This window comes from Mus musculus, chromosome 2, assembly GCF_000001635.26.
Source record: "Mus musculus strain C57BL/6J chromosome 2, GRCm38.p6 C57BL/6J".
NCBI lineage: Eukaryota > Metazoa > Chordata > Mammalia > Rodentia > Muridae > Mus > Mus musculus.
Window position 1 is genome coordinate 152,636,091 of NC_000068.7, and position 23,591 is coordinate 152,659,681.

The 23,591-nt window shown below is 47.5% G+C and overlaps 2 long non-coding RNA genes across 4 annotated transcripts; one reads left to right on the plus strand and one right to left on the minus strand.

The window, feature by feature from the left end:
• The first annotated feature begins 9,664 nt into the window (after window positions 1-9,664).
• Window positions 9,665-13,049, plus strand: Gm31791. 3 transcript variants are annotated; one of them, XR_375130.3, is made up of 5 exons: window positions 9,665-10,298; window positions 11,650-11,693; window positions 11,794-11,910; window positions 12,230-12,377; window positions 12,819-13,049. It is a non-coding gene; the product is annotated as a predicted gene, 31791 (long non-coding RNA). The 3 variants fall into 3 exon arrangements; XR_866863.2 differs by having other exon boundaries at window positions 11,650-11,910; XR_375131.3 differs by lacking the exon at window positions 9,665-10,298 and having other exon boundaries at window positions 11,434-11,910.
• Window positions 13,050-16,792: 3,743 nt separating this feature from the next.
• 1700030C14Rik (RIKEN cDNA 1700030C14 gene) lies at window positions 16,793-18,240 on the minus strand. The gene is made up of 2 exons (NR_156705.1): window positions 17,993-18,240; window positions 16,793-17,300 (listed from the first exon to the last, which is right to left on the minus strand). It is a non-coding gene; the product is annotated as an RIKEN cDNA 1700030C14 gene (long non-coding RNA).
• Window positions 18,241-23,591: the final 5,351 nt, after the last annotated feature.

Below are 23,591 nucleotides of genomic sequence, written 5' to 3' on the forward strand. Positions count from 1 at the left end.
AAGAGGATCCCCCTGAAACTTCAAAACCAGCCCGGTCCACAAAGCGAGTTCCAGGCCATTGAGCTCTATGTAGCCAGCTGCTAACTCAAAACCGAGGGAGGACACCAATTCCCTAACACAATTTTGCATACAATCTGAGGGGGCCAGGCAAGAATTCCATGGAACTCGGTCCATTAATCCCAGGATGGACACTAATTTAGTTCAGTGCATTCATCTTCCAAATGTGGAAAATGAAGCCCTGAGACAGGCAGAGAGTACTCCAGAGTCACCCAGTCAGTGAGTTTCGGGGCCCTCAAGATCCAGCCCCCTCCTCTGACCTCCCTTGGCTGTGAGGGATGAGGGACACAGTGAAGCTTCCCGCCTGGCTGAGGACCCAGCTGGGTGTAGGGGTCGGGTCAGGAGTTTCCATCTCGGGGAGGATGGGGGAGGAGGGACTGTCACAACTTTGAGAAGAGAACAAGATGCAAACTGTTTAGACCACACTGCCTCATACTTCTGACACCCCTGCCTCCAACCAACTGCCCACCACCAGACTCCTGGTCCCTACACGGAAGTCACCCGTGACCCAGTCCAGAGGATGAGGCACAGAAAAAAAATCATACTTCGAGGTGCCCAGTTCCCCAATGCTCACCGCCAACTCACTGGTCACCAGTCATGCCCAGGAAGCGGAGGAGGGTCTCCCCGCCCCTTTAGTTGTCTCCGGCCTGCGGTCGAGAATGGGGGTGGGAGGCTGTAACTGTGGAAAGTTGGCAGAGGCCGCCGGCAGCAGCCGGGAGAGTGGAAAAAATGATATCAAACCCGGAAAAATGCAGGCCGGATGGAGGGCCGGGTGCGAGGGAGGGGGAGGGGGAAACAGCTGCCTGGACCAAGAATCGAGAGAAGAGGCCAACCAGAGTTTCCCAGTGGGCCTCGAGAACCACGAACAAGCCCTGTCCTTCCCTTCGTTCTTGCTCCACGGGTTTTATTGAGGGACTACTATGTGCCAAGGCAGAGAGCCAAGCCCTGGGGAGACATCGCTGGCTGCCTGAAGCTCACCCCAGATGGTGGGAAGGTACATTAGAGAACGGGGATTAGGGGGTCATCAGGGAGGGCTCCTCAATTCACCCAGGAGGAAGGTGAAGTCAGAAAGAGGAGGTCTTCCACCAGGCCACTCAGAATGGAAAGGAAGCCAGGATAGGGAATGTGGCTATGTGGACAGCCGAGAGCATGCAGCCAGGGGTCAACATTTGAACTCTGTTCCCTCCCCCTCTCTGTGCCTCATTTCTCCTCCCCACTATAAAATAAGATTCGTGGCAATCCCCTGCCCCAAACCTGACTCAAGGATTAATTGTTTTAAGACATATCAAACGGGAGTAGGGAGACGGCTCAGTACTGCTCAGAGTCAAAGAGCCAATGCAAACAGCCAGGTACCATGTCACAGGCTTGTGATCGCAACACGGAGGAGACAGAGATGCAGATTTCTGACCCTTGGTGGACCACCATCTTAGCTTACTCTGTGAGTTGTAGGTCCCAGTGAGAGACCCTGTCTCAAGGTGAGGCCAGGTGCTGCACACCTTTAGTCCCAGCACTGGGGAGGAGACCAGCCTGGTCTACACAGCAAGTTCTAGGACAGCCAGGGCTACACAAAGAAAGCTCATCTTGAACAAACAAACAAACAAACAAACAAACAACCAGTGGAATGGATGCCTGCAGAGGCCTAGTACCTGAGGCTGGCCTGTAATATCTCCACACACGCATGCTATTGCATTTTAAGACCTTGGACGAGTCCAGTGTTGAGCGGGAGTGAGTCTAAACTGAAGATTTGCCTGGAAATTTCTGCCTGGATATGCCACTGGAGGGCTTTGGGAAATTTTATTTCTTCCTTAGACCTCAATTTCCCCATCTGCAAAAGAAAGGGACTGAATCCGAGCCTGTGTCATATCTATGTGTTCTCATGTTTCATTGTCTGTTGTTCTCAGCCCAAGCAATGGAGACTCACAAGGGTGAGGTAACGTGCTGTTCTGTCTCCAGCACCAGCGGCTGTAACAGTGGCTGTTTTCTACAGACAGACGCTCACCAACCTGTAAAATGCCCTTCTGGGCCAGACAGTGGGTGCCCACGAATAAGGCAAAGCTGGGACAGCATGTAAGAAAACCACAGTGCACCACCTACCGTGACTTAGGAAGGCCTGCCCCACAGAAACAATCAAGATGGCTAACTCTGAAGTCTTCTTGTGTGTCCGGTCAAGCCCTGTGCCTTGGTACCAGTTTTCTCATCTCAACTCAGTCCCTACCCCCTCCTCAGTAGATGCTTTCACAGATGAACATGCTAGGCTAAAAGAGCCTAAGAAATAGACCCAAGGCCAGTTCGACTCAGCCACTGTCAAGAGGCATCCTGGAGGGGCTGCCTGAATTATATGGCCGAGGAAACTAAACATGGCGAGAGGAGAGGGTCCAAGTTCAAGATACTGTGATAGTAACAGCAAATACTACTTTTGCTGTGGGTCTTCCAGTCCTTGAGGATCAGAGTAGACATTGAACTGGGGGGTTGGAAGCCCTGCGGGTTAGTAAGGTGAAGAAACCACACCCGGGACCTCAGTCAGTAGGCAGATCAACTTCACTTAGGGTAATTGGAGGCTTATAAAGTCTTGGGGGGCTGAGGGTAGGGACATCCAAGATGGGCAAAGGTCATTGGCTGGGGACTTAGGGTACCTGGACTGCCTCATTAGCACAGGGAAGCCTCTTAGGAATCTTAGATGCTGGCTGATCAGGTTCCCACATTTTGCTAAGGGCAAGGTACTGTGTTCTAGGTACTTTCTGCAGGAAACGTGTTAAGTCCTCCAAGCTGGTGATGTCATCACCATGCCAGTTTTTAAAATGTATTTCTTTATTTACTTTATATCCTGATTGCAGCTTCCCCTCCCTCCTCTCCCCCCAGTCCCTCCCTCTCCCCTCCCTTCCTGCAATTCCTCCTCCTTTTCTCCTCCTCGGAGGGGAGGTCTCCCACGGGTATCAACCCGCCTTGGCAGTAGGGCTGGGTGCATCTTCTCCTATTGAGCCTAAACAAGGCAGTTCAGTTAGGGGAGAGAGGTTTAAAGGCAGACAACAAAGTCCGAGACAACCCTGCTCCAGTTATTATGGGTCCCACACGAAGACCAAGCTACACATCTGTTACATATGTCTAGGGGGCCTAGGTGGGTCCTAGAGGGTCCTAGTTCAACATACTGTGATAGTAACAGTATATATGCTCTTTGGTTGGTGGTTCTATCTCTGTGAGCCCCTGTGGGCCCAGGTTAGTTGATTCTGTGGGTTTTCTTGTGATGTCCTTGATCCCTCTGGCCACCATGCCAGTTTTAAGGTGGAGAGAGGCTCAGTAACCAAGCCGAGGTTGTACAGTTAGCAAATAGCACCAGAATCCAAACTAGCAAAGTCTTGTCTCACAGTGGCTGGAGCTCATTTGCATCCCACTGCCACTGTCACCACAAGCCCAGAACAGATTGTCGAGGGAAGAGAGAAGTCTTTGCTAGTTGCCTAGAGTGGGGAGGGCACAGAACAAAAACACAGTGAAAGCCCTCAGCCTCCAGCTGGGCCATTGCACCTCAAAGGAGGAGCACTGTTGTGGAAAAATACGATAAAGGCTGGGAAGACTAATGTGTCCCCAGGGGCCCCAGGGCTCCTCAGAGTCCCCATCTTGCTGCAGAGGAGGGTCATGCACTGTGCTTGATCCAGAAGAGATGAAGGCCACCTGCTCCTGAGACAACCCAGCCGCTGCTCAGAACACAGAGGCTCCGTTAGTAAAATAGCTGCGTCTCTCCACCAGAACCGTGAGGCTTCTGCCTGGAGAGCCCAAAGGGATTAAGTTCCATCCACAGCTTCCTGTCCTTGGGTAGTGGGAAGTTCAGGGTCTCACAGGGACCGGCTCACCCCTGTCTTCATCTAGGCTGTGAGGGAAGGCCTGGGGCGGGGCGGGGAGTGCCCCGATAGCAGAGATGGAAATGTGCAAGTGCCTGGCTTGGGAGGGGAAGAGAGAGGGAGACATGGGAAGAAACAAACTCCTGCTCAGCTCCTTCAGGGAGATTAAGTGTCTCTAGACTCTGGCCACTCAGGCGACCTTCGACAAATCAAAATATACAGAAGGGGCAGATAATGGTGGAATTTGTCACATGGTGGTTTCCGTCTCAATAACAACTTGAACATTCCATCTTAATAGTTTGAAAAAATACATGAGTTCCATCTCAATTTGAGCAGAGTTCAGATAAAAATAACACTAATGATAGGATGGGAGCTTGGGGCTCACCAAAGTGTGTGGTTTTCCCCACTCCCATCTGCTCCAAGTTCAAGGCAAGGTGTGTGTGTGTGTGTGTGTGTGTGTGTGTGTGTGTGTGTGTGTGTGTGTGTGAAACATTCCCATGCTTCATGGATGAGACTGTAAAAATACAGACTTTAAAACCAGGGAAAAACATTTGATCCAAGCTTGGTCCGCATGCACCCCGAGGCCTCACTCAGCCTGCCTTCCTTTTAGAAGTGGTAATTCCAATCCATAAAATAAAGTGGGGTTGTCAGGCGCAGTGGTGCACACCGTTAGTCCCAGCACTCGGGAGGCAGAGACAGGAGGATCTTCGTGAGTTTGTTCTACACAGTGAGTTCCAGGACAGTCAGGACTACATAAAAAGATCCTGTCTCAAAAAAGAAAAATGAGAGGGCTCAGCAGTTCAGAGCACTGGCTGCTCTTCCAAAAGTCCTGAGTTCAAATCCCAGCAACCACGTGATGGTTCACAACTATCAGTAATGGCGCCTTCTTCCGGCCTGCAGGCATAGACTGCTCAAATAAATAGATAAATCAATAAATACTTAAAAACTTAAAGCTGAATAAAAATGAAATGACCTTTAAGTATTTGGAACCACTGGGTAATTTCTTTCATCTCTCAGAACTCAGTTCTCTCCTCTGGAAAATGGGATAACTGCCCCCCCCCACTTTTGTCGGGGGGGGATGAGGAGGCTTTATTAAATTTTATGGGTAACAAAGATATCACGCTAGTTAGTGTCAGTTTGACACAAACTAGAGGCAGTTGGGAAGAGGAGAACTCAGATGAGGAGTTGCCTCCATCAGATTGGTGTAAGGATGTGCCTGTGGCATTTTCTTTGTCATTGTTGTTGTTGTTGTTGTTGTTGTTGTTGTCGTTGTTGTTGTTTTATTGAGAATTTCATTAATGTATTTTAATTATATTATTTACCTTACTGCAAGTCCTCCAGATTACCTCTCCTATCTACCCAATGTCAAGCTCTCTCTCTCTCTTGATAAAAAAGAGGGGCGCGGGGGAACTGGAGAGATTGCTCAGTGGTTAGAGCACTTGTTGCTCTTGCAGAGGACCCAAGTTCAGCTCCTCACACCCACACAGTGACTCACAACCATCAGTAATTCCAGTCTCAGGGGATCCAATGCCCTCTTCCAGGCATGCACGTGGTACACAGACATGCACATAAAATAAAATATAAAACTATTTTTTTCTAAAAACACACACACACACACACACACACACACACGAAGCAGAGTCTGGTTTGTGTTGGCTTACTATTCCTGAGCATAGAGCCTGACCTGGAATATGGTTGACCCCAGTCACTCCATTGAGGAAAACTTACGTTTCTCTTTTCTAGTAGCTATTAATTGCAAACAGCTTCTTGAGTAGGGGTGAGGTTTTGTGCCGCATCCCCTTTGCCATGCTGGGATCGCTGGCACACACTGGGAGTTCATGTGTGCATTAGCCCTGCTATGTGTGGAGGCAGTTCTTTCCTTGAAGTCATCCACCACCTCTGGCTGACCCTTCCCTCTCAAGGTCAGTGTGAGAATTCAGTTTACTGTGTATTAGCATGATGCTTCTCACAGAGTTAGTACTCTGTAATTGGTAGTTATATGTTTGTTCATTCACTCTATTTATTCCCATGTATATACTCTCTGAAGCATGCTTTTAGACTATTCAAATGTAATATATGTATGTATGTGTGCGTTTACATACATATACATATATATATCCTTTGGCATTACTTATCATATCTAATATTGTATTTATGATATTCATTTACATTGATAATTAACTACAGTTTATACTTTTTGGTGCTGTATAGTATTCCACTTTTTTCATCTTTGACACAAATCTTTCACTACTGGACTTCTTTTGCTATTACAAACAGTGTTGCTATAAACACTGAACATTTCTATCAGACTTTTTTTTCCATCTTTCCTCTCTGCCATCTTCTGAGTCCCAGCTTACCTGAGTTGACTACCTTTGGGGTACTATATGGACTCCCCAGCTCCAAATATCAAATATGATCATGACGCTATCCAGGAGACTTGAGAAAGCTGCTGATTCCTGGGCACACCCTTTTCACCAACCAGGAGCCTCTCCCCGAAGCTTCTAGCAAGATAAGCTTCTCGTTGGATAGGACAGAGTCACATGACCATCTTCAAACCAACTTGGATTAATCAGGGTTCGTCCCTGAGCAAGCTGTATTGAGGGGTCTGGTGAAATGGTTCTGCAGGTAAAGGTATCTGCCTCAGAGCCATAAGATGTGACTTCAATCCCCAGGACCCACTAAGTGGAAGAAGAGAAGCATACACACACTAAATAAACAAAAAAACCCAAACAGATGTAATAAGAAAAATGAACAAAAGTTACTTACAGGGAAAGCTACGTGTCAGACAAGAAAAGAGGGAGCCATGCCGGGTGGGTCACTACTCCTCACTCTGGGCTGAGTTAAAGCTGCCCCGAAGTGCAGAAGCATGAAAGCCACTATTTCTCATGCCCAGAAACTATGTCAGGAACTCACACAGAAAAGAAGTGCGTCTGAGGCAGGACAGAGACTGGGGGGATGTTGGGAACATGGGAAGGAAAGGACCCTTCTCTCTGGAGTCTAGCTGATGCCTCTCACCAGCTGGCAGCCAAGGGTTCCAGCAAAATTAGCACCATTTGCTATAAAGGTGGCCAACATAAAGACAATATTCATTTTACGTAGAGATTAATCCAAATTAAGAAGTTCAAATAGCAATGAGCCATGCACACAAGTGTGGCCTGGCTAGATGTCTGGATATTTTCCAAGGATCTCACAAGCAAAGCTATTAACGTTGGCTTTCAGTAAAGCTGTCCTGTTTTTTGAAGCCCTGTGAGCTGGGTTTTACCTCACCAGCTGTAACCCTGTCCCAGTGCACCCTGGGGATCACCAGTCAATTTATTTAAATTCCTTAGCAAGCCTTTGAAGATAATACCTCAGAAGTCACCAAAATCATAAATATGCTATTGTAGAGATAATGCGATGTGATGGGCCCAGAAGAAGTCCACACCCACGCTCTTGGGTGTCTTTTATTCATTTTCTAGGTGTATGCCTATTAACCCCTGAGCTTAAATCTATTTTTTTTTAAATCTTGGGGCTGGAATGTTTTAAGCTCAGTGGTTAAGAGCACTCACTGCTCCTGGGCAGAAGCTGGGTTCAGTTCCCAGCACTGACATAGTGGTTTACAATCATCCACAATTCCAGTTCCAGGGAGACCTAACGCCCTCTTCAGGCCTCTGAAGGCACTACACTCATGTGACACACATACATATGTGCAGATAAAACAAACTCCCACACATAAAACAAAAATAAGTAATAAAAAAAAAGTTAAATCCATTTTAATACACTCCAACTCTGCTCCATACGGGCTTATCCTGGAATTCCCTTCTATGGTGAAGTCAAAGATCCAACCTTAGCTGAGTGAAGGTCTCTGGTAAGAGCTTCCCTGGCTGCTGTGGGCAGCGTGGTGCTGTACCTCCAGCCTGCACCCACCACCACTGATCCAGCTGTCCCTGGGACCTCTGCTGAGAGCAGGAGGTGATGTCATATGTCAGGGCTGACACAGGCAGTAGGCAATGGTCTCATCTACATGTGGCCTCTCCAAGTGGTTTCAGAATATCTGTTCCTTATTGCTTCTACAACAAATGCCTGTCAATTCAGTGGCTTCCCATAGCATGGGTTTATTATTTTACAGTTCTGCAAATTTGGGGCATGGGTCTGGTGAGACTAAATACTCGATACCATGACGGCAGTACCCTGGAGAAGGCACTTCCTTCATTTCAGCTCCCAGAGAGCAAGCACATCGCTCTGCTCACAGCTCCCTCGTCATCATCAGTACCAGCAATGCCAAGCTAAGTCCCTGCGCCATCTCCCTGACCCCCCTGCCGCTTTCCTTTCCACCCTGAGATTACAATGGCCCCACACGGATCACCCAGGATTTCTGATTTCTTGTGTGAATGTGTGTGTGTATGTGTGTGTGTGTGTGTGTGTGTGTGTGTGTGTGTGTGTGTGTGTGTGTGTGTTAGTATACAAACACATGTTAATGCTGGTATACATGCCTATACATGAATATGTCAGGTAGCATACGGTTTTTTTGTTGCTGTTGTTTTTGGGGTTTGGGATTTGGGGTTTTGTTCTGTTTGTTTGAGCCATTCACTCAGGAGACAGAGGCAAGAGGATTTCCGTGAGTTTGAGGTCAGCCAAGTCTCCAAAGCCAGCTCCAAGTCGGTCATGGCCACACAGTGAGACCCTGTCGTAGTCTCAAAATCAGAACAAAATAAAAGTTGTTTGCTTTTGATTTTTTTCTTAAACAGAGTCTTACTGTGCAGCCCTGAAATTGACCTGAAACTCTGTATGTAGACCAATCTGGCCTCAAACTCATAGAAATTCACCTGCCTCTGATTCCTGAGTGCTGGACCAAGTGTGTGTGCCACCACGCCGTGAAAGATTTTTTTTTTAAATGTGTATGTGTCTCTGGGTGTATGCCACTTTCCTGGCACTGGTGCTCAAGGGGGACAGAAGAGAGCATCAGGATCCCTGGAGCTGAAGTTACTGGCAGTGTTGAGTCACCCAATGTGCTGAGAATCAAACTCAGGACCTCTGCAAAAGTGGCAAGAACTCTTAGGCACTGGTCCATCTTTCCAGACAAACGTCATGAGGTGTCTTTCTCTGTGCCTCTTCACCCAATTTAGGACAGAGTCTCTCACAGAGCCTCTCCCTTACTGTTTCCAGCTGGCCAGCGGTTCCTCGGGACTTGCCTGCCTCTGCCCAATACCAGTGAGAGTCACAGATGCACAGCATTGTACCATGAGTGCCATGAGTGCTGGAGATCCAAACAAAGGGTCTCATTCCTTCTCACAGCCATTTCCCCAGCTGCCAACCTCTTCAGATCAGAGTCATCTGTCTGGTTAGCAGGTGTAAGATAACATGTCTTCACCATGTCATGTAGCAGATTCTAGAGGTTTAGACCTGGACATTGTGGAGAATTTTATATGTCCTCACCAGAGTGAAGTAGAGAAACGAATGCAGGAAAGTGAGGAATGGGCTTTTATTCATTCACATCTTCACCCTAGTTCTGTTCCAAAGTGTGGTGGTTTGTATATGCTTGGCCCAGGGAGTGGTACTATTAGGAGGTGTGGCCTTGTTGAAGTGGGTGTGGCCTTGTTGGAGGAGGTGTGTCACTGGTGGAATGGGCTTTGAGAACCTCCTCCTAGCTGCCTGGGGATTCAGTCTTCTCCTGTTTGCCTTCAGAACAAGATGTAGAACTCTCTGCTCCTCCAGTGCCACGCCTGCCTAGTTGCTACCATGCTCCTGCCTTGATGATAATGGACTGAATCTCTCACCTGTAAGCCAGCCCCAATTAAATGTTGTCCTTTATAAGAGTTGCCTTGGTCATGATATCTCTTCACAGCAATAGAAACCCTAACTAAGATGCAATGGATATGAAGAGAGGACCTGGGGGATATTAGAAAGGGGTCACTGTCCCCAGAGGCTGACCTCACCTCTCTTCCTGGAGCCCATGTCTTTATCCAGAAGCAGTGCTTAGAGAGAGAGTCTGAAATGTCTCCCCCACACTCACGGACCTAAAGGCTCTGGTGATGTTTTAAGAGGCCCTGGAACTTTTGGAACACAGGGTCTAGCTGACTGGAAGAGGCCATTACGGAAAGCCCTAAGAGTTGTAATCCAGCTTGACTTCCTGGTCCAAGCCATGTGAGAAACCAACACTGCAAGCTCCCATCACCTCAGAACCAGCTGCTTCTGTTAGCCATGTCTTCTCTGCCGTGCTGGACTGTGTCCCTCAAACTGCAAGCCAAACTAAATTTCTCCTACTTTAAGTTGCTTCTGACAGGTATTCGGTCACTAATATACCTGCACTGAGCAAATCTCTCCCTCTTTACCTTTCAGAAAACCCTACTCCATACCCTCAGAAGTAAGACTTGTCTCCCAATTATCCTCCTTGCCCAACAAGACATCTCCCACAGTCTGGACTACCAGGTAGATATACACTCCACCACCTCAGAAGGGCAATGAAGGCACTCCTTGCTAATGGCTCTTCCAGGCTTATACAAAAGTCCAAACACACACACACAGAGAGAGAGAGAGAGAGAGAGAGAGAGAGCAGTCACAAACCGAAATGTTAACAGAGTTAGGTCACATAAATTATAGAGGTCAGAGGTAGACTTTAGAGAGCATCTTGATTCGGAACAACCTGTCCCGCATGATAGTTCAAGTGAGAAATGTTCCCCCATAGGCTCAGGTATTGACCATTTAGTCCCTATTTGGTAGAGCTGTTTAGAGCGGTTTAGGAGGCGTGGTCTTGTTGGAGGAAGTGTGTCACTGGGGCATGCTTTGAGAGTGTATAGCCTGGCTCACATGCAGTTCCCTCTCTGGTTCATGATATGAGCGCACTGCTCCGGCCCCCGAGGCTGCCTGCTATCATGCTTTCCTAGTATAATGGGCTCTTATTCATCTGAAGCTGTGAGCCCAAACCCTTCCCTCTCTAAATTGCCTTGATCATGGTGTTTAATCACAGCAACAGAAAAGTAACTAGTTCACCTGCTGAAAGGGAAGAGAGGCCTAAGCTGCCTGTTGCCCCTGGGCTGTCAGGATTGGAGGCCAGAACCATGGATACTTCCATTTTCCTAAGAAAACCAGGAGTCGATCTTTCTGTGAAATATCTCAAATCTTTAATGTATTTATCTTGATTATTTCATTTTATGCGTATGAAAGTTTTGCCTCCATGTGTGTTTATGCACCACATTCATGCCTGGTGCCCACAGAGACCAGAAGAGGGCACTGAAACTTCCAGAACTGGTTACAAACAGTTGCGAGCTGCCATGTGAGTGCTGGGAATTGAATACAGGTTCTCTGAAAGAGTAGCCTGTGTTCTTAACCACTAAGCCATCTCTCCAGGCCTGAATTTTTTTAGTTTCTCTGGCTGGCCTGTAAATCACTATGTAGACCAAGCTAAACTTGAACGTAACAGAACCTTCCTGCCCCTGACTCTAAATACTGGAATTAAAGATGTGTGTCACTATGTCTGTAGGCACCAGGCACATACATGATGCACAAATGCATGTGCAGGCAAAACATCTGCATAAAATAAAATTAAAAACAAAAACAAAAACTGGGCAAGACATGCCTAGCAGCCACCAATCTATACATCCTTCATCTAAGTCTAACCAGAGGCTAGCATTTTACAGCCTCAGATGAAAACCCAAACAGAGATGAGAAATGGATTCTCCGCTGCCCCCCAGGCTGCAAGGCCACTCCTCTCTGTTAGGACACGATTACAAGGAACAGTGTGTCCCTTCTGTGATCTCCCCACTAGCTCTCTCTCCAACAGTGCCTCTTCCTGCCACTTGGAATATCAAGGATGCCCAATGCCAGGTAGTGTATATTTCAAACTAAACTTGGAATTACAGCAATAATACATTTTCATTGGAAAGATAAATCAAAACAACAGAGAATATACGGTATGAAATTTCAGAGATGCCTTATCTATGAAGCTGCCTGCAGCTATGCATGATAGGAACCCTTCTAAGAACATTTTCTACCTACATCTCCAGAGGTCGGCAACTGCGGGTTGATTCATCAGCCCTAAAAGGTGAGGACCCTGCTCTGCAACTCTGTAGTTCTGTCAAGCTTTTTCTCGTGCCTATAATATGACAACCACAATTCCAAGCATTCCATTCTTAGACTGGTATCCCAAACAAAATCAATCTCTCTCTTTCTCTCTCTCTCTCTCTCTCTCTCTCTCTCTCTCTCTCTCTCTCTCTCTCTCTCTCTCTATCTCCCTCCCTCCCTCCCTCCCTCCTTCCCTCTCTCCCTACCTCCTTCCCTCTCTCCCTACCTCCTTCCCTCCCTCCCTCCCTCCCTCTCTCAGTCAAGGGAGGAATTGTTTGCCAAAAGACTTTTGTTTATAGCTCACTGGCCAAAATGAATCTTACTACTTCCATCTGCGAGGGAAGCTGGAAAGGCTACGACGAGGCAGAAGAGAATAGGAATGAGATTACCACACCTGCTTTGGGCCAGTCCTACTTCATCCCTGCTGTTCCAAACAAGATGGCTTCTGTAAGGAAGTGAAGGCCATTGGACAGAACTGTGGCATCTGTCATAGAACTCCTTTCATGCCCTACCCCATACCCTACCCCATGTCCTTCCCATACCACCCCCCATGCCCTCCTCAATGCCCTCCTCCATGCCCTCCCCGTGCCCTCCCCCATGTCCTCCCCATACCATCCCCCATGCCCTCCCCCATGCCCTCAATGCCCTCCTCCATGCCCTCCCCATACCCTCCCCCATGCCCTCCCCATACCATCCTCCATGCCCTCACCCATGTCCTCCACATGCCCTCCCCATACCATCCCCCATGCCCTCCCCATGCCCTTCCCATGCCCTGCCCCATGTCCTCCATTCTCCCTGGAGGTAGCCACCATTATCCTTTCCTCTGCCTCCATTTTTCCTGTAGAAGATGTTTGAACTTTTTTTTTCTTTTATTTTTCCACATTACAGAACTACTGTGTTGTTCTCCTCTGTGGAATCAAGAAGAAATTCTGATTATATTTAGCTAGAGGCTGATCTAAGGAGAATCTGCCCCGTTCAGGGCAGTGACATGTGAAGGAAGGTTTTCTGGGCTGGAGGGCAGATGTCTACTGAACGCTTGTTTGCTCTTAAGGATTTCAAACTGGACTTGAATTCACAGTAATAATTTTGTTATAAGAATAAATAAAACAACAGAAAACAGATGGCAAGAAGTTTAAAAGGGGCATTTATCCACGAGGCTGCCTGCAGCTTCACAAAAAATGAAAGAGCTACAACTGAAAAGGCCGAATCTCTTTTCCTCAGTTTGTCAGGATTTTTTTCGGAGCTTTTCCGGAGGACCTGAGCTCAGCTCCCACACCCATGTCAGGCAGCTTACAACCTCCTATAACATCAGCTCCAGGGAATCCAATGCCTCTGAACTCTGTAGGCAGCCAGACTTGCATACATATACCCATGCCCCGCCCCACCCCTGACACACATACACATAACTTAAAATAATAATTTAAAAAAAAAATCTTTTTAAAGTGAAGAGAACTGACTCCATCGTGGCATGCCGGTCAAGCTTTCTGTGTCCCTAGTAACTATGCCTTCATTTAAAATCCATGCTGAGGAGAGTGGAAATCAACTGTAATTGTGGATATGTGTATTTCTCCTTTCTGCCCATCAGTGTTTTTCTTGACCATGTTCTTTTTCATGACTGAGAAGTATTTCACAGTATGGATGAGCTGTGACATCCATCAATCGATGATCGACATCTGGGTGAAAATGTTTTACCTGGCTGTGTGTCTTTTAACACGAGGGAGAGACGGACTATGAGAGTGAAGCTGGCTATCCAAGGGTGTGTGCATTTCATTAGTTCCATTGTTAAATAGTGCTGTACTAGATTTCCCACACCAAGGTCCACCTCATACAGCACCAGGCTTTGGGGGCGGGTGGGGGGGTGAGATAAACAGAAGCTGTCAGGAGGGTGTGCCATTGTTGACATGACACTTCCTGGATTACAACAGCTGGGCAATATTCCCCTCAGTGGCAGTGCCCCTCAGCTGCCCCAAAGCCCAGCAAAGCTTTGAAAGGACAGCTTCTGAAAGCTGGCTTGCGCTTTACTATGGACACCTGCACTCTGCTCTCTGCCTAGCTAGACAGGTCCTCTCCTGCTTACCAGAGCCTCCTCTGAACAGGAAGCTTGCAGTCACCAACTGGGCCTGTGAGGGCCTCCTGCTTAGCCAAGTGCCAGGCGAGATTAGGGGAGACCCTTGACCTCTGCAATGTGGGATGTGCTCAGGTTTACAAAGCAATGTGGTTAGTGGGTGTTACGCAGACTGAAACCAGGGTTTGCCATGATGTTTCATATGCTAATCTAAACTTTCATTTTAGTTACCTAGCTAAAAATTTCAAAAGATGGAACAGAAGTTGACTGTGGTGGTGCACGCCTTTAATCCCATCACTAAGGAGGCAGAGGCAGGTGGATCTCTGTGAGTTCGGAGTCAGACTGGTCTACAAAGCAAGTTCCAAGACAGCAAGGACAGTTGCACAGAGAAATCCTGTCTCAGAGGGAAGTGGGGGGGGGGAAGAGGGAAAGAGGGGGGGGGCTATTCTTGCAGAGGACCCGGTTCCGTCCCCAGCACCCACGTGACTGCTCACACCATCCTAACTCCAGGTCCAGAAGGACCGGGTACCTTCTTCTAGACTTCATGGGCACCAGGTACACAAACAGTGCTCACACGTGCATGCAGGCAAAATGCTCATACACATAAGAAATCAAAATAATAAGTAAATCTTTTAAAAAATAAAATGGCCATCATGGCATATCCCTGGAATCCAGCACTGAGATAGGGAGATGGAGAATTTGGGGCCAGCCTTGGCTACACAGGAAATTGCATCGCATTTAAGCTATATAGTGAGACCCTGTCTCAAACATGGTACCACATACCTATAACCTCAGGACCCAAGAGGCAAGAGGATGCTGCGTTCAAAGACCGGCTTAGCTGTACAGTAAGACTCTGTCTCAAAACACAAGATCGAAGTAGCGGTCGTTGAGCCCTGAGATGCTCACAACACAGGCACTTCATCAACTCCCACAGTAGTGAAAGATGTGCATTTTACAGATGAGAGTGAAGACTCCAACCTCATGCAAAGTCACAGGCAACAAATAATATTAAAGACAAAAGAAGAAATGTCTGTTTCTTGTCAGGCATGATGGTGGCGCATGCCTTTAATCCCAGCACTCAGGAGGCAGGGGCAGGCAGATCTCTGTGAGTTCGAGGCCAGCCTGGTCTAAAAAGTGAGTTCCTGGGCAGCCAGGGCTTTTACAGAAAAAACAAAGAAGAAAAAGAAAAAAAGAAAAAGAAATGTCTAAGTTAGACTAAAGAGTTCTAACTAAGCCTCCTTCTCAGGTAGCTCATTCTCTGTGTGTGTGTGTGTGTGTGTGTGTGTGTGTGTGTGTGTGTGTGTGTGTGTCTGTGTGTCTGTGTGTCTGTGTGTCTGTGTGTCTGTGTGTGTCTGTGTGTGTCTGTGTGTGTGTGGTTATATGTGTTGTATATATGAACAGAAGTGTGTGCGTGTGTATTTGTGTATGTGTGCATGTGTGTGGTATGTGTATGTGTTGTATACATGTTGGGTGGTATGCATGTGTGTGGTTTGTGTATATGTGTGGTATGTATGTATTGTATGCACATATGTGTGTATATGATGTATGTGTGTATATGGTATATGTGTGTGTGATATGTGTGGTGTGTGTGGTGTGTGCATTGTGTGGTGTATATGGTATATGCATGTGTGTGTATGTGATGTGGGCATGTGTATGGTGTGTGTGCATCAGCGTACATGAACATGTGCGTGCAGACATGTGATGGTTCAAGGTCTACATCAAGTGTCCTTTCTCTCTCACTCTCTACCTTTACTTTCTTGTTTGTTTGTTCAAGACAGGGTTTCTCTGTATAGCCCTGGCTGTCCTGGAACTCCTATGTAGACTAGACTGGCCTCAAACTCACAGAGATCCATCTGCCTCTGCCTCCTGAGTGCTGGGATTAAAGGCATGTGCTACCACTGCCTGGTTTCACCTTTACTTCCTGAGACAGGGTCTCTCACTGAACCTGCAGCTTATTGGTTTGGCTAAGTTGGCCAGCCAATGAGATTCGGGGATCAGTTTGTCCCTGCTCTCTACTCCCAAGGCCAGGGGGTTACAGGCCTGTGCCTTTGTGCCCAACCGTTCATCGGTTCATCGTTCCAGTAGATTCCGGAGAGCTGAACTCGGCTCCTTGTACTTGTGTGTCAGGTACTTTACCAACTGAGCCACATCCCCTGACCCTTCTCTCTCTCTCTCTCTCTCTCTCTCTCTGTGTGTGTGTGTGTGTGTGTGTGTGTGTGTGTGTGTGAGAGAGAGAGAGAGAGAGAGAGAGAGAGAGAGAGAGGTGTTTGGATGGATTTTTTATGGGTTCTTTCTTTTTTTCTTCTTTTTTCCTTTTTCTCTTTCTTTCTTTCTTTCTTCTTTCTTTCTTTCCTTCCTTCTTTCTTTCTTTCTTTCTTTCTTCTTTCTTTCTTCCCTTCTTTCTTTCTTTCTTCCTTTCTTTATTCATGTGTCTATGCATGTGTATATCTGCATACCTGTTCACATATGTGTGGGCAGATATGTGTGTGCTGGTGTACATATGCAAATGTGCTCATGAAAGCCAGAGGTTGACATCAGCTATCTTCTGTAATCTCTCTCCACCTTACATATTGAACCCAGCGATTACCACTTAGACTAGTCTAGCTAACCAGCTTGCCCCAGGGATCCTGTCTCCAATTCCCTGAGTCCCGAATCCTGGTGTACTGTCATGACCACCTGTCAATCATGCAGGTTCAAATCTGGTCCCCGTACTTAACACAGCCTGGGCTAGCCTCAACTTGTTCTTCTCCTGCCTCCTTATCTCCAGTGCTGCGACCACAGACCTGCACTACCACATGCAGCCTGAATAGTTTATTCATAGATTAGATCACTGAGGCCCGGAGAGATGAAATGACTTTAGACTAAGTGGTGGATGAGTAACAGCAGGTTGATGGACAGCATCCTCTTTCTGGGCGTGGTTTACCAGGGGGGAGAAGATGTTGGAGCGTGCCAGCATGGCCAGAGGAGTCAAGAGCATGGAAAATGTCTCTTTCGGCCAATTTTCCTGAGGAGCCGTGGCTGAGGCTCAGTCTGGGAATGGAAAGTGTTCAGGGAGGAGGCGCAGCCGTGTCCAGTGTCCATCCAGAAAGACTGTTTGCAAAGTCCTGCTATAAGAGGCAAGGGGCGGGGACTGTCAGGCTTGCAGGGGGAAGGGCAGATCCTGGAGGCAACAGATCTGGCATCTGCCCAGGGAGAAGTGTCCAAGTTCCTTGCTTCCTCTTTGGGTTCCTGGGCACTGTCATTTCATCTGGTGCCCCGCCTGTTTCTCCAACCATCAGCTGTCCCTGAAACCCAGAAGGCCAAGGCTGTGGAGACCAGAAAGGAAGAGTGATTATCCCTCTGCCAAGGCTGGACTTGAGAGCTATCAGTTAAGCCAGATGCAACCTGATCTCTCTAACATCAGAAAGTGCAGTGCCCCTGACCTCCACCACAACAGACACAAGCAAGGCTTTTGTTAGCCTCGATACAAGCATGTGGTCATACTATGTAGGCTGGATGGGTGTGAATAAGTTGATAGGGTGCTCAGCTAACATTCATGAAGCCCTGGGTCCAATTCAAAGCATAACATAAACTAGATGTAGGGACATATACCTGGACTCGGGAGGAGAATCATAAGTTCAAAGCCAGCCATGTCAATATAATCTATCTAAAAAGAACTATCCCAAAGAACAATTACATGAGGTCCTGGTAATTATTAATGGCTCTATCTGGAGTTCCTGGTGCCACTCACCTGAAACAATGAACACTCCAGACTCTTTAAGAGGACCCCTCTCCCAGACCTCCTCACAGCTACAGAGGGCACTGTCTGGCACATGAGTATCATTGGGGCAGTAGGAACCATCAGTAAGGGTTCTCGGGACAGTTGTTGACTTGTCTCATTAATTTTGTAACATCCCTTTGGTTTCCAATTTGTTTCTCAATTTACAACTGAAGGGACCTTACACAATCTTTGAAATTATCCAGATAGGGAGGGGCACAGACAAAAACAGAGATTTACCGTTATACCGAAGGTCAGCCTACGCCAAGGTCTTGGTACACTGGGTCCCTGCTGCCTGACATCTCAGTTGAGCATCACTGCATCTGGCCACACACACACACACACACACACACACACACACACACACACACACTGAACTTTAGCAGTTGGTGGCAGAAGGAAGAGGAGGGGAGGAAGAATCTGCCTCAAGGTAGAGCTGATAGCCAATCACTTGTCTCTTGTACCTGGCAGCCATAGTCATGGCAACTGTCTCCTTGGTTGCTATAGTGCAGAGATAGTTGCCATGGTAACCACCACCCAGCGCTGGCAATTTCCTAACGTGAAAGATCCTCTATAAAAACCCAGAAGCAAGTCAGCACCGTAGCATGCTGACCTACAGCCAGTTGGTGGTAACGCCAGGCTTCCTGCATCTTCAACCCAGGCTCTCACAGAGGCCTGACCTCCCGAGATGAGCACACCCTCCCCACACTGCTGATCTGCCTGCCTGGTGTTTCCCACATTCCTCAGGCCCCCAGTCAGGATCTCCTTCCCACGGCATCTCATCTCGCCCTTGGCTGCTGGTCAGCCAGCTCATCCTCCTGGGAACGGGCTGACGTGGGCTTATCAGAAGACTCATCACGGGAGTTTTCAACATGAGCTGGGGCTCCCTGAAGACCAAGAGGCCTTCAATTTCCTTTGCCCTCCAAAGGAAATGGCCTCCAGTGCTGGAACTCCAAACAAGTGTGCTCAGAACCAGGAAGTTATTTGGGGTGATCAGACCCTATACATGGTGATTGGTGCCTGGCAGAACCTCTGGTTAAAGGCCAGCCTGAACTATATAGCAAGATGCTGCCTTTAAAATTAAAAATAGTAAGTAAATAGGGCTGGAGAGAGAAGTCTGGCATTATGAGCAGTTACTGCTCTGTCAGAGGCCCTGAGTTTGGTTCCTTGCACCCACATCACATGGCTCACAACCGCCTGTAACTCTAGCTCCAAGGGATCCAATACTCTCTTCTGGATTCTACAGGCACCTGCATGAATGTGCTGCACAAAAACGCACATGGGCACACAATACAGGTAGATTTAAAAATTATATAAAAGAAAACCCCACACTCCACAGAATCAGCTAAGCAGGGCTCATAGGGGCTCACAGAGCCTGAAGCAGCGATCTTGGAGCCTGCGTGGGTCTCTGCTAGGTCCTCTGCATATGTGTTATGGTTGTGTAGCTTGGTGTTCTCGTGGGACTCCTAACAGTGGGAGTGGGAGGTGTCTCTGACTCCTTCCCCAGCTTCTGAGACCCTTCTCCTCTGACTGGATTGCCACCTCCAGCCTTACTATGAGGTTCTGTGCCTAGTCTTGTTGTAACGCATGTTCAGTTGATATCCCTGGGAAGCCTGTTCTTTTCTGAAGGGAAAAGGAGTCGTCGAAGGGGTGGGGGCTGGAAAGAGTAGAGGGAGGGGAAATTGCCATCAGGATGTAATGTATGAGACCAGAATAAATAAGAATTAATTAAGTTTTAAAAACATCTTTCCAGGAATGGTGGCCCATGCCTTTCATCCCAGCACTCAAGAGGCAGAGACAGGTGGATCTGTGTGGTTTTGAGGCCAGCCTGGTCCACATATTGAGTTCCATGACAGCCAGGTCTACCTAGATAGATTCTGTCTCAAAAGACAACAGGAAAAGGCTTTAATGCTCATGTTTAGGGCTGGAGAGGTGGCTCCACGATTAAGAGCACTGTCTGCTCTTCCAGAAGACCTACCATCCACATGATGTAAGTCCAGTTCCAGGGCATGTAGCACCCTCTTCTGACTTCACAGGCACCCGGTACACATGTAATGCACATACATACTTAAAGGCAAAATACTCACATACATAAGATAAAATATATAAATCTTGAAAATAAAATTAAATATTAAAAAAATAAGTAAATAAACAACAACAAAAAAAAGCAACTTGAAAAGATAGAGAGAGATGGCTCAATAGACACCTATGTTCAACCTCCAAAAGCCATGTGTATCAGTCACGGTTGTCAAGAGGATAAGAACTTATTGAATGAACTGCGGGGGAAAGGGGGGGCTAGAATGGCTTATAGGCTGTGGTCAAGCTAGCCTAACAATGGCTGTCTACCAAAGGAAGGTCCAAAAATCCAGTAGTTTTTCAGTACACAAGGCTGGATGTCTCAGCTGGTCTTCAGAATCGGCCAGAATCCTGAAGAGGTAGGCTCTCGTGCCAGTGATGGAATGGACTCGCCAGCAAGAACTGCCAGCAGAAGGCGTGACCAAGGTTAAAGGTGGCTCTTACCACCTCAGGAGATCTGGATTAAAAATGGGTCTTCCCACTTCTAATGTTTACTTCAGAAAAAAAAAATCCCTCACAAGTGTATCCAGTGACCTGGGTTTTAGTTAATTCTGGATGTAGACAGACTGACAACCAAAAGCAGGCATCACCCATGTAAAGATGAAAAAAAAAAAACCAACAACAAAAAAAAAACAAAACAAAAAAAAACCAAAGACTTTCCTGTATGCCCTATGACATACATGACCCACACACACACACACACACACAAAAGAATGAATGAATGAATGGATGGATGGATGGATGGATGGATGGATGGATGGATGGATGGATGGATGAATTTCACTAACTGGGGAGTTTTTACATTAACATTACAAAAACTACATTAACTGAATAGTTTTGCAAGCTGAAAGTCTGGGGACAAGGGAGATCAGGCTAGAGGAAGAAGCTAGAGGTGACATAAAAGGACCAATTACCAATCCAAAGAGTGAGGACATTGTCCTGTGGACCTCAGAGACTCACCAAAAAGTCTCTTCCCACCTCCAACCTGTGCGATTCTGTACCCTGCAACACAGCTGTGTAGGATCGGAATGAAGGTTGGGGTTCGGAGACCACAATGCACTCTGGGAAATTGCTTGTTCATTATTTTATTTAGTAATTACTTAGAGTTAGAGAGCTATTTCAGTGGTTAAAACCACAGTGGTGCTCTTGCAGAGGACCTGGGTTCAGTTCCCAGCACCCCCACAGCAACTCACAAGCATCAGTAACTCCAGGCCCATTGGATTTGATGCTCTATTGACCTCAGGCACCCGGCATGAACATGGTGCACATACATCCACGTGGGGCAGAGTGGAGATTGCTAGGTCTTTCAAATGCTCAGAGGAGCTACATGTTCCCCTTCACCTGGACAGGATAGACAAAACAGCACATCTTGCAGGCATGCAGGACCACTGAAGGGCTTTTAACAGCACACGGAGCATGCTGGGAAGAAACTCCAGAAGAGGCTGTTGAAGCATTCCCAGAGAGATTGTGCGGCTTAGATTTGCCAGCAGCACTGGTCTTGATCAGGCCCAGGTTTCTCTGGCTAGATTCAGCCTAGAGTCAAAAGCTGAGCCTCCAGTCTTAGATCTGGCCTGTGGCTGGGGCTTCTCCATAGTAAAGTGCGGCCTTCACTTGGGTCCACGTTGCAAACAGCCACCCCTGGGGGGGGGGGGGGCAAATCTGTTAACTGGCCTCTACTGCCCTCTGCTGGCACGAGAAAACACTAAACAAGGGGAGCCTCTGCCTCCAAGAACTCCAGACAGACATTTAGTTAGAGGACTCCCCGCCTCACCCTTACCTACTTCCGTTATCCAGTACAACACTTCAGCAGCCCAGAGCCCAGCCACGATGCACCAGCACGATGGTGCGCACCCGCAGCTCCAACACTCGAGAGGCTGAAGCAAGAGATCAAGGATTCAGGGCTAGCTGGAGCCACAGCACCCCCCCCACTCCCCCACACGGGGCTCTTTTCATCAAATTTTACTTCTTTATATGTTTTGAAGATTTATTTATTTTTATTGTATGTATATGAGTGCTTTGCCTGCATGTATATATGTGCCCAACATGAATGCCAGTGACCAAAGAAGCCAAAAAAAAAAAAAAAAAAAGTCAGATCTCTGGACCTGGAGTTGCAGAAAGTTGTGAACCATCATGTGAGCGCAGGAAATTGACCTCAGGTCCTCTTGCAAGAGCAGCGAGTGCCCTTACTGCTGATTCACCTCTCCAGCCTTGAGATTCTTTTGGTTATGTACATGTATGTGTGTGTGTGTGTGTGTACCCGCACGTATGTATGTGCACCATATGTGTGCAGATGCCTGCAGAGGGCAGAAGAGGGCGTCCGATGCCCGGGACTGGAGTTATAGGCAGCTGTGAGCCTGCATGTGAGTGGTCCGCACCAATCCCGGGTGAGCAGTGTACTCCTAACTGCCGAGCTGACTCTCCTGCCCTCGCTCCACTTACTGAGCAGAAGTCTAATGGCAAATTTCACCTGCGTCTTTTTTTCCTACCTGTGTCTTCTGTCCATTTTGCTTTTATAGCTGGCCCTGACGCCACAGCTTTCTTTCTTTCCTTCATTAATTCGCCTTCACTCTGGCCCTGGCCAAGGCGTTCTCCACTGGGCAGAACACATACAGATCCCTCTCATTCCAGAATCCTTTCTCCTCCGTGTGCAGCTCCTCACACCACTTAGAGAAAGGAGGCACTGTGGCGCTCAGGCGCCTTCCACCAGGGCACTGGAGGTGTTGGAGAAGCTCACAATCAGGACGTCATGAACAAAGCATCCCTACGCAACACACACAATACACACAACACATAACACAACACACACATATACACCTACACATGTACACACCACACACATACACACACTCACACCACACACACACATATACACATACACAAACATACACACCACACACATACACACATACTCACTACACATACCACATACATACCACACACACACACCCCAAACATACACATATACACACCACATATACACCACACACATAAATACATACACACACACATCACACACACACCACACATACACCCACACACATAATACATACACACGACATCACACATACACACACACACACACACCACACATACACCCACATACATAATATATACACACATGTACACACACACACTCCAGGGAATGCCCCCCAGCAGTGGAGTCCCTCTGCCTCAGGGCATCTCACTGGTTCTTCTCTGCTTCAGCAGCCCAGTCTTCTCTATCCCTCCATTCCCTCCTTCCCAGAAATTCCTGTTTGCTTCTACTCCAAGGCAGAGTCGCCATTTCAGCCCTGCCTGCCAACACGCTCAGGGTCTCCCCTCCCTCGAGCAGGTTACCAAAGAATCTTTCCAAGAAAAACATGAGCGCCAGGAAACTATTTCCAACCTGATGTGTGTCAGGCTAATGGTCTATGACTAACATGCTGTCGTTCTGAGGCAGGATGGAGAGATGGAGGAATTAGGGGGGGGCATAGAAAGGAAAAATATCCCTTCCCTCCAGAGGCCGGAGAAGCCACTGGCCAGCTGAGAAGCAGGAATTCTCGAGCATTTGCTGGTAAGGCTGGCAACAGGGAGAAAATATTCTTTTTATAGAGAGATGTTTCCAATAAGAATGTTAAAATAAAGTGTATGCCTTCAATTCCAGCACTCAGGAGGCTGAGGCAGGAGCATCTCTTTGAGTTCAAGGCCATCCTGGTCTATATAGAGAGTTCTAGGCTGTTTAAGGCTACATAGTGAGACTGTGTCTCAAAACAAACAAAAAAAA